Source organism: Cryptomeria japonica, chromosome 8 (genome assembly GCF_030272615.1).
Source record: "Cryptomeria japonica chromosome 8, Sugi_1.0, whole genome shotgun sequence".
NCBI classification, from domain to species: domain Eukaryota; kingdom Viridiplantae; phylum Streptophyta; class Pinopsida; order Cupressales; family Cupressaceae; genus Cryptomeria; species Cryptomeria japonica.
In genome coordinates, this window is record NC_081412.1 from 470,604,910 (window position 1) to 470,616,924 (window position 12,015).

Sequence of the window (12,015 nt, forward strand, 5' to 3'; positions counted from 1 at the left end):
CTCTCTATAACCCATTCGTCCTTTTCTTCAATTTTAGCAGCCAAGGCCTTTTCCTCAGTATGTGTTGGTTCAATGATAAATTTTGGAGAATCATCCTTGATAGAAATAAAGACCCAATGTTTTCTGAATGAAGCACCATTACCGGATCCACTCACAGTTTCATCATCATCATCATTGGAAATACCATCATCATCACCAGCATAATAAAATTATTTATCTTTATTCCTTCTAAATCTAGGCATGCTCTGATATTCAGGATGAGGCTTATAATTCCTCATAAATCTTTCATGATTCCTAGAAGCTCTTTCAGGACAACTAGATGCAAAATGACCAATCTTATTGCATGAAAAATATTTAAAAGGGACTTTTCCTTCATACTTTTTTCTAGTTGGTCCTTTAGGAATTCTTCTAGCAATTAGGCTTCCATCTCTTCAAGATCTATTTCTTCATCTCAACTTCCTCCATATCCTTAGCATGCATCTCTTTCCAATCTATCTTATGTTTATCGGATGTAGATTTTGTTAGTAAGATGAGAGGGGGGGGGTGAATCATAAAAACTTAATAATCAATGTATCCATCAGATTCAACCTCAGTAGCCTTTACTGATATGCAACTATGACTGTAAATCATTCAAACTCATAATCAGATACACTTAAAACACCATAACACATTTAACACCAGATTTAATGTGGAAACCCAAATAGGGAAAAACCATTGTGGGATTTCAGACCACTAAGAAATATACCCTTCTAGAGTATGCTCGATTAAAAGCCAATCCTGTTACAGACTACATAAACACATTGCTAGATGTGACCTGGTTAAGGGATTTCCCTCAGATTTGTTACAATCTTGCACTTTGTTAGAAGTGACCTTGTCAAAGGATTTCAAACACTCATTCAGAATGTTACCTTGCTAGAGGATTTACAAATAAGACTATTAGGTCCACTCGGTTAAGAGATTTTCTGTCACTTACAAAATAAATAACAGTATAAAATATATCTGCAACTTCACATCTAAAATGCTAAAGAAGACTCTATGTGCTCAAAATAATCTAGTCATAAGACTTATCTTGCTCCTTGTTGGGCTTCTCAATCTATTCTTTAATCAGATATTCTATCTTCTGTGCTCAGTGATCACTGTTGTAGTATCATTGTTCTTCTATTTGCCTACATCCATTGTTCATCAACAATTTCTTATTTATAAACAATCCCTAATTGCTTAATCTCCTTGATCACATTTCCCATGATCAATCTTAGCCATCAAATCTTCAAACTTGACTAGGTTTATTGTATCCTTCGATCTAAAAATGTTTTATCTCGCCTTGGAACTTGTATTCCTTCCTTGGAACCTATGCTAGGTTATGACTGCTCAATCTGCGTTGTAGATCTAGCTCCTATATTTTCATTGTCGTAGATCCTCAACAAACTTCTTTCACGACAAACCAATCATCTATACATCTCCAGCTCATTGGCATCCTTCATTTAATAATGATTTTATCCATCCAATGCATTCTACTATTACTTGGTTTTTAATCGGTAAATACTGAATCTTTACTCGGTAGACATTCTACCTTCTTTAACCGATATTGATAACCTTAGAGTTTACCGACTAGCTTCTTTGCTCAATAACATAGAACAATATCAAACCTTAACTCATCTATTGAATGAAATCTTTTCTTATTCGTATTTAGTCAATGAGTACACATATATATATAGGATATCAAAATAAACAAAACAACAAAATCTCATTATTGTCTTACTCGGTAATAGTTGCCCATTGAATAACTTATTAGTCCCCTTCATTTTCATTCTTTCTGTGTCACTTACCAACATCTTTATACTTAACAAAACATACTCATTAAGATATGGCAACATCATACTGAATCAGAAAATCAATTGCTTGACATCAATGACAAAATAATATTATTAAGACAGTAATCATCCTTTCTCAGTTATATGCATAATCTTCAACAATCTTCTCAATATCCTTATATCAACAAACTTACTGGAATGCCAACATTCTCCCTTTGTGAAATGCTAACAATCTCCCCCTTTGGCATTGATGGAAAAACCAACTTTTAATGGCAATACCTAACTTGATTTTATTTCAATTGATTTAGATTCGGATTCGGATTCGGACTGCTGTTAATCTTCTCCTATTGTTATCTTTGAATTCTCCCCCAGTCATTAGTCTTCTCCCATATTCACCTATTAATCTTCACTAATTAGTCTTCTCCCCCTTTGACAACAATGTCAAAAAGTAAAAACTAATTCATGATTTCTTCCGCTGTGAAGTAATTTTCTTGCTGAAAATGTATCATCTTAGTCTTGGTCAGAGTAACTTGTCTTCAATCACTATTGCCTCCACAACTTTAGGTAACCTCCTTAAGTGTGTAAATCAGCATCAACTCATAAATAGTTAATCTGTAGATTCATAGAATTGATGCTTTCACCGAACTTTGTCAGTGAGTACTAGATAGGGGTAGGACCCCTAACTTACTTCTGAGATACTCAAAAGTATCCTTTGGTAATGGCTTTGTGAAAATGTCTTCTATTTGTTCCTTTGAACTAATATAGTCTAGCACAACTTTCTTCTCTTGAACTTTTTCTCTGAGATAATGATACTTGATAGAGATGTGCTTTGTCTTAGAATGCATTACCACATGTTTTGAAATGTTAATGGCACTAGTATTATCACAGAATATAGTTACTGGCTCAGTAACTTTCTCATTCATAGCTTCCAACAGTTGTTTGATCCATGCAATATTGGTACAATTCAATGCTACAACAACATATTCAGCTTCAGCTGTTGACTGTGAAATGCATCCTTGTTTCTTGCTAAGCCAACTTACTAGTCTGTCTCCTAGAAAGAAAGCTCCACTATTTGTGCTTTTCCTATCATCAATGTTTCTTGCCCAATCAGCATCAGTATAGACTTTTGAGTCAAAATTATTCCTCTTTTGATATACTAAGCCATAATCTTCAGTGCTTCTTAAGTATCTGAAAATTCTCTTGATTGCTATCATATGAATTTCTTTTGGATCTGCAGAAAATCTTGCAACTATACCTGCTGTGAACCACGTATTGCAACTTTCCAATCATAGATCGGTAAAGTGTCTCATCAACAAATGCAGATTCATCACTCTTTGATAGTTTACAATTGGTAGTCATTGGAGTACTTACAGGTTTAGAATCCTCCATTCCAGATTTCTTCAAGATTTCCTTTATATACTTGGATTGAGTAATGAAAATCTCATTTTTCATTTGCAGTATCTGTAAACCTATAAAATACTTTATTTCACCGATTAATGACATCTCAAATTCTTTGCACATTTCATTTCCAAAGTTCCTGCATAAAGAGTCATTTCCATAAAAAATAATATCATCAACAAATATGGTTGAAAGCAGTATTCCATTGTCTTCATCATTCTTCATATACATGTTGTTGTTTTCACTTGTCCTTATAAATCTAATCTTGTTTAAGTAAGAGTGTAGTCTTTCATACCATGCTCTAGGTGCTTGCTTTAGACCATATAAAGCTTTGTTCAACTTACATACCTAATCTTTATTCTTGTCTTCAATAAATCCTTCAAGCTATTCAATATAAACTTCTTCTTCTAGTATACCATTTAAAAATGTAGATTTAACATCCATTTGCTATACCTTGAAATTTTTGTAAGCAACATATGCCAACAATGTTCTCACTCCTTCAAGTCTTGCCACAATTGCAAAAGTCTCACCATAATCTATTCCTTCTTCTTGAGCATAACCTTTGCAAACTAGTCTTGCTTTATTTCGAATGACCTCTCCTTTTTCATTTAGCTTGTTTCTGAAAATCCACTTTGTACCGATCACATTTTTCTCTTTTGGTCTTGGGACCAGTGTCCATGTTTCATTCTTCTTGATTTGTTCAATCTCTTCTATCATAGCATTTACCCAATCTTCATTACTAAATGCCTCTTTTACTATTCTCAGTTCAAATTTAGATATCAGACATGTGTTTTATCTTAGTTTGTTCCTTGTCATCACTAGATCATCCTTATCTCCTATAATTTGACTTGATGCATGATTTCTTCTAACATACTTGGCTAATATAGGCTCAGTAGGCTCTGTATGATCTTCTTCATCACTCGGTAACTAGGTATTTTCTTCATTTTCTTCATCAACTTTCTTGGTAGGACTTCTCAGTTGAACATATACAAACTCTTCATAATCTTCTGGTTCTTTGGAATTTCCTTCATCATTTCTTTATGAAAATTCATCAATTTTCATATTTGCACTTTCCACTATTTTGTTAGATGATTTGATCAGACATTTAAATGCTTTACTTCTAGAAGAATAACCAAGAAATGTTCCTTCCTCTCTTTTCTGATCAAACTTTCCATTTCTGTCATCTTTGTGAACATAACATCTACTTCCAAATATTTTAAAGTAACTTACATTAGGTTTCTTGTCATACCAGATTTCATACGGTGTCTTCAAACTTCCTTTCTTCAGTTGTACTCAGTTCAGGGTGTAAACTGCAGTGCTGATCGCTTCTCTCTAAAATGTTTGAGGTACCCTCTTTTTTATCATCAGGGTTCTGGCACAATCTACAATTGATATGTTTCTTCTTTCAGCTATCCCATTTTGTTGAGGTGTTCTCGGTGCATACACTTGTCTCTTTATACCATGATTATTGCAAAATATGTTAAATTCATCAGAAATGAATTCTCCTCCTTTGTCAAATCTTAGACATTTCAATTGTCTTCTTGTTTCTTTTTCAACTCTAGCCTTATACCATTTGAACATTTGAAAGGCTTTTGATTTCTCTTTTAAAAAGTAATCATCCACAAATAATATAAAGTACTTATCACCATAATAACTTTGAACTTTCATAAGACCACAGAGATCAGTGTGTACAAGATCTAAAATTCCTTTAGAAGTGTAGGACTTACTTGTAAAGCTTGACTTTGTCATCTTACCCATCTGGCATCCTCGGAATATTGCATTCTAAGGTTTTTCCAAGCTTGGTAGACCTCTTACTCGGTGCTTCTTACTTATTTTGATCAAGTTATCAAAATTTACATGACAAAACCTTTTATTCCATAACTAAGTATCTTCTATTTTAGCATATAGACAATTGTTCCGAGTTGAGTCAAGATGAAATGTATTACCTTTTGTTTGTGTCCTGGTAGTAGCCAGCTTTCCATGTTTGTCATGAACTTTGACACTTCCTTTCTAAAATTCTATTCAGTATCCTGTATTGTTTAGCTGTGCTACACTCAAAAAATTATATTTCAAACCTTCAACCCAATATACATAATCACATTTAGCATTGCCAAGAAGTGTGATAGAACCTTTACCTTTCACCGGACATGGTGCATCATTACCAATTCTTACATAACCTCCATCATAGTCTTCTAATTTAACAAACTTGTGTTTATCACCTGTCATGTGATGTGAGCATCCACTATCTATGATCCAAGAATCATTTTTATTTATGTGAGATATTAAGGCTTTTTCCTCATACCTTTCTGCATCTGATTCATCTTTGATAGCCACATACACAACTTCCTCTATCTCAGTCTCATCAAATTTGTCATCGTTGGATTCCTCATCAGCTACTAGGCATGTCTTTCTATCTCTCCTTCTAAAGTCTCGGTGTCCTCTGTATTGGTTGTCTTTTTGTCTGTTATCTCGGTATTCTCTCTTTTCACTAGATTCTTTGTCAGGATAGTTAGAAACCATATGTCCTATTCTATCATAGTTAAAACATTTTAAAGGTAACTTTCCTTTATACTTACCTTTGCCTCTCGGTAACCTTCTGGCTAATTATGCTTCAAACTCTTCTTTCTTTTGATATCCTCATATAGTTTGTGTACCTCTTCCATGTTTTTGCGAAATCTCTCACTTGCTCCACTATGATTTCCTTTAGTATACTTATACATTCTATCATTGTAATCATCAGATTCACCAAGATGAAAAGAACTGAATGCAGATTCAACTTTATTTACCGAAGACCCACTGTTATCAAAATTACTTAACTCAAATGCATGTAGCTTACTGATAGTAGCATCCAAAGAGACTGGCATGTTTGGTACAAACCTTAATTCATTGATCACAGAGACTCAAATGGCATAAGCAGGTAGAAGTGTTCTGAGCAACTTACTTGTTACATCCTTTTCTTCAATAGTTCCTCCTGCTCCTTTGATTTGATTGACAGTTTCCTTTAACCTTGTACTGTATTGGGTTATGTTCTCACCTTCATTCATTCTCATGGATTCGAGTTGACCTCTTAGACTATCTACTCTGAACATGTTCATCACCACCATACACAGATATAAGCTTGTTCCACATTGCTTTGGCATCATTGCAGCCTTCTATATCATTAAACTCTGAGTCGGTTAATGCTGATGTTATCTCAATCATTTCTTGAATATGCTCTTGCTTTTCCTTTATCTCTTTCATTGTCATCGGGTAGGTGCTAGGTGCACTGTAATCATTCTCCAGATAATATATTGTATATTCTCCAATTCTTGATAAGTGTAACTTCATCCTTTTCTGCCATGTGGAGAAACTAGACTTTTTCAGCTTTGGTGCATCCCTTTTATACATCTTTGGATCTTGCCTCAAGTACATTTAAACTTTTCTTCCGAAGTCCAAAACTCTAATACCAATTGTTAGTAAGATGAGAGGGGGGGCTGAATCATAAACACATAATAATCAATTTATTCATTAGATTCAACCTTGGTAGCCTTTACTGATATGCAACTATGACTGTAAATCATTCAAACTCATAATCAGATACACTTAAAACATCATAACACATTTAACACTAGATTTAATGTGGGAACCCAAATAGGGAAAAACCATTGTGGGATTTTGGATCCACTAAGAAATATACCCTTCGAGAGTATGCTCGGTTAAAAGCCAATCATGTTACAAATTACATAAATACATTGCTAGATGTGACTTGGTTAAGGGATTTCCCTCAGATTTGTTAGAATCTTGCACTTTGTTAGAAGTGACCTTGTCAAAGGATTTCAAACACTCATGCAGAATGTTACCTTGCTAGAGGATTTACAAATAAGACTATTAGGTCCACTCGGTTAAGAGATTTCCTGTCACTTACAAAATAAATAATAGTATAAAATATATCTGCAACTTCACATCTAAAATGCTAAAGAAGACTCTATGTGCTCAAAATAATCTTGTCATAAGACTTATCTTGCTCCTTGCTAGGCTTCTCAATCTATTCTTTAATCAGATATTCAATCTTCTGTGCTCGGTGGTCACTGTTGTAGTATTACTATTCTTCTATTTGCCCACATCCATTGTTCATCAACAATTTCTTATTTATAAACAATTCCTAACCACTTAATCTCCTTGATCACATTTCCCATGATCAATCTTAGCCATCAGATCTTCAAACTTGACTAGGTTCATTGTATCCTTTGATCTGAAAATGTTTTATCTCACCTTGGAACTTGTATTCCTTCCTTCAAACTTGTGCTAGGTTATGGCCATTCAATCTGCATTGTAGATCTAACTCCTGTATTTTCATTGTCATAGATCCTCAACAAACTTCTTTCATGACATACCAATCATCTATACATCTCCAGCTCATTGGCATCCTTTGTTTAATAATGCTTTTATCCATCCAATGCATTCTGCTATTACTCGGTTGTTACTCGGTAAATACTGAACCTTTACTCGGTAGACATTCTACCTTCTTTAACCGATATCGATAACCTTAATGTTTACCGACTAGCTTCTTTGCTCGGTAACATAGAACAGTATCAAACCTTAACTGATCTATTGACTGAAATCTTTTCTTATTCTTATTCAGTCAATAAGTACACATATATATATAGGATATCAAAACAATCAAAACAACAAAATCTCATCATTGTCTTACTCGATAATAGTTGCCCATTGAATAACTTATTACTCCCCTTTATTTTCATTCTTTCTATGTCACTTACCGACATCTTTATACTTAACAAAACATACTCATTAAGATATGGCAACATCATAGTGAATCAGAAAATCAATTGCTTCACATCAATGACAAAATAATATTATTAAGATAGTAATCATCCTTTCTCAGATATATCCATAATCTTCAACAACCTTCTCAATATCCTTATACCAACAAACTTATTGGAATGCCAACATTCTCCCTTTGTGAAATGCTAATAGATTCTCTAAATGCAGTCTCAGTTTTAGCAGCACTCTGATCTCCAAGTTCAAAAGCAGTCAATTTCCCAAGTAGTGTATCTCCTGTTGTCTTCAAAATCTGATTCACTTCAACATTCTTATAATAAGATGATTAAACTCTATGCAAGAGAGATGTTAAGGGGAAGGAAACTCTTAGGACAACATATGAAAAGGTTTGATTTAACCTTCTACACTTCAAACTTATTCAGAGTCCAGGCGGGTATACCTTTGTGAACTAAATTCACACTTTCAAAAGATAAATCCACAGCAAACCAATCCAGAAAACCAGTGGATCTAATCACCTTGAAACTGACTGAAACAAAGGAATGAAAATTATACTCATATTCAGTATTTTGATCTACAAAACATGCAATAGACAACCTTGATCTATACCAGTGCCTTATCCAAGGTCACAAAGTCATCAAAATTCAAACAATACTCCCCAAACAAAAGATCTATACACATCCCATTGGCTCGGCTTCTATTAATCCCTATATATGCCTGACATACATGAGAATTTATGCACACCAAATCAAACTATGCTCATTAAGATTCAAGATGTCTCACAAGTAATTTACTGGTTAGAAGTGCTTCTCGCATATTTAATTTTCCTCCTAAAGAGAAAAGCTAGCAAACACATCTACTAAAAGTTGCCTTACAACCCCTATTCAAACAAAATAACCCTGGATTATTCAGTATGAAACAGTAAATAATTGCAAACACATTTGAAGATGACACAAAATATTTACTCAAAACTGATAGTCTGTATATTGATATTATCTTCAAGAAAGTATTACAAAAAACATTTGAATATTCTCCATTAAACTTAGAAAAGCTCAGATAAATTTCTATAGCGTTCTCTTACAATTCTTTTGCGACCTCTTTTTCACTAGTCTTGGTATCCATTTATAACAATATGGATGCACAAAGCTTCGGACTTTCCTAGGAGAATTTGTTACAATCATTGCTTCTCAAGAAGAAGTTACAAAACCTTTTGCAAAAACAGTTACAAGTCCTTTTCGACCTCTGCGGCTTCTTCAACTTGTTCTCCGGTTGCAACCTCTTCTAACTATTCAAGAGCACCCTCTAACTCCTCTGCATCTTGGATGGCATATTTCATTGTCCATTCATCGCACACATCATTACTTGGCCACGTGAAATCAATCACTTTTGTCTTAGCCTTGGTCAACCTTTTCAAGGAATTTCTCATTTTGTTGACCTCTAAATTGAGAAAACCATAATGAGACTTGATTTTCTCTATTTCCTGAATTGTCACAACAAAGAAGGAAACATTATCTAGATCAACAATGCCTTTAATCCTGGCTTACAATTTGGCCTCTAATTCCTTGAGCCACACTTGTTTGTCCTTTAGTTGATCCGGGCTGGCAAAAACTCCTGGCAGCAACTCAAAAACCTGATCAGTATATTCCTTTTTGTACAAGTTAATTTTCCTATCAGTATTATCCACCCCTTTTGCTAGTTTCACTAGATCCTTAGTGGTATCACAAGTGGATTTGATGATAGGATTGGCCCCTGCCTCATCATAAGAGGTACAAATAGACTCCAAGTCCTGCTCTCTAGGCCTCCATTTGTCAAAAATAGGTGTCAAAGTGGCTTTACCTCCATTGAGCTCATTCCTCATTTCAAAAATCTTGCTTATATTACTATATAGCAATGAGGCACTCATTGTATCTACAAAACTTGAAATAGTAGCCCTTACTCTCTCCTCATATTTGTTTGCATACAAGGCATAAGACTATTTTAAATTCTCTAGCTCTTGAGGAGTAATCTCAACCATTTGAGAGCTGGAAGGTGTTGGAGATGGTGGGAACTCAATGATGGGGCTAGTAGGTGGAGGTCTTCCAGGGGAAGAGGAGATCATCAGTGTTGACGACTCACCTTGATGGTAGTGTCCTGTCAACTGGCTCTGCAACTTAGCAATAATGCTATCCTTACCTCTTACCTCCTCCTTAGCACTATTGTAGGCCTTCAAAACTATCTCCAACTTGACTTGGAGGACCTCTTTTCCTTGGCTTCCTTTTCTACTACTACAACACTAAATTTTGCAGTCTCTAGCACAATGCTAGCAGCTTCTACCACCCCTATGTTCTGCACTCTCTTCACTATCATTCCACCAAGGTAGCTTGACCCTGGGGTATCTTAGCTTCTTTTACTCTCATCTTTCTTGAGAGACCACATGATGAGTGTAGCATTATCCTTGCTGAAAGTAATTCCCTCCATGGGCTTGGTCTCCCTCCTCACTGCCTTTAGTACCAGGGCATCTGCTATGTCCCACTCAGGGAGAATGAACACTCTAGCTTGTGCCACCATATCTCTTCCTTGCTCAGGAGTGATGGTCTTAAATTCTTCCATCTTCTCTTGTTTTATTTCCTCCTCCACTAGGGTTGGATCTTTGTTAGACTGCTCACCTTTTCTCTTCTCACATCTTGTATTATACTTATCTATATTTTGTTTCCATTCAAACTGCATAAATGCTCCTGATGAGATAAAATTGTTGTCAGCCAAGAAGTCAACACTGGCCTGCTTTATCTCAAGATCCCACTCTTGGCCTTTAAGTTTAGTGGCATAAATATTCATTTCAGCAGCAAGGGGTTCTTCTGGCATACCCTCCTCTACTTCATCATATGTATAGGCAATTTCTCCTAGACTGACTAATTGTAAAAGTTGCTCAGCTACTGCTTGCTCATCTCCTATGTGGATAGGGGATTGGGATGGAGAGTACAAAGGTGTATCAGATGGTATTTCTTTTCCTACTCTCTACTTCTTAGGGCTCTCTTGGATGTCAATGACATCTTGTATCTTCCTCTTTTCTTTGGAGGTAGAGGGCTCCACTATTGTAGGCATCAACACACTATACCTAGAATTCTTGTGCAGGGTGTAGTCACCAGGAGGGAATGCTTTGGTGGAGGTAGACCTACTTAGAATCATTCTTGACTTTTTAGGGTTTCTTTTAATCATAGCTTCCCTCTTCTCTTTCAGGGTTTGCATCACATCCTCAAAGAAAACAATTAAAAACTTTATTTTCTCCTCCAGAGGGAAAAAGCTAGACAATGGGTCATAGCTGGCATCAAACTGATGCACAAAGTCTAAGGCTTTCTTATAAGCCACCCATTTCTCCTTCCTCAGTTCCTACTCATCCAAATCAAATTCATTTCTAATGAGGTCTTCAGGAAACTATAATTGATGGGGTCTACCTCTACACGGTGCTCTCTTTCTAAACATGCCATTAAAGAAGTCTTCTGGATCGGCACACTTGGATATTATAGTTGACAAATGATAAGGTTTGAGAAAATCCTCAAAACAATTCCAACCTCCCTTAGTTATTACAAATTGGTGAGCTATGGTAACCATAGGGAAAATAGTCCCTTTAGCCTTGCCTGTCAGTTCTACCTCTTGTACACTACCAATTTGTCTAAGGACTTCTGCAATTCCCACTTTGAGAGGGACCTGATAGGGCAACAAGAATGGAGTGCCTCTAAAACCAAAAACACTGAAAACTATTGAGACTGGGTATAGATAAATGTCACCCCAATTGTGAACAATCTTTATGCTCTCTGCAAATTCTTTTGGTCTAATGAATTCCAAAAGAACCTTGGGGATTCTTTGGTTCTCCGAGCAGAGGAGAGTCCTGATCTTGGATGCAAAATATTTATCAAACTTCAAGAAACTGGCATCCTCTCTATCCCATGACAAGATAGTACTCCATAGTTGTACTAGCATCTTTTCTCTTTCCTTCTCTTTGATAAGGTCCAGTCCACTAGCAAAGTAATCACCTCCTTTGAACAGAAATAGA